This window comes from Penaeus monodon, chromosome 28 (genome assembly GCF_015228065.2).
Source record: "Penaeus monodon isolate SGIC_2016 chromosome 28, NSTDA_Pmon_1, whole genome shotgun sequence".
NCBI lineage: Eukaryota > Metazoa > Arthropoda > Malacostraca > Decapoda > Penaeidae > Penaeus > Penaeus monodon.
Genome location: NC_051413.1, coordinates 38,011,286 through 38,011,536, shown reverse-complemented (window position 1 = coordinate 38,011,536; position 251 = coordinate 38,011,286).

The following is a 251-nucleotide window of genomic DNA, read 5'->3' as shown; positions in this document are numbered from 1 at the left end:
CTTAGTGTGTATGTGTCTAATACAACTACAGCTAATAATACCTTCAATAAAGACCGTGAGGTAGGTTAAGATTAGAACAGATCATATACGTTTAACATTATCTCCCTTATCCTCTCAGTGGTCTTCATACCCATTCCAAAACAGATGAAGCAAAAGTAAACAACCATTAAAGTTCTCAGCGAAACAAAATCCTCGACCTCAAAGCACGGCGACGACAGAGAAGAGAAGAAACGATAATAATGACAATAACA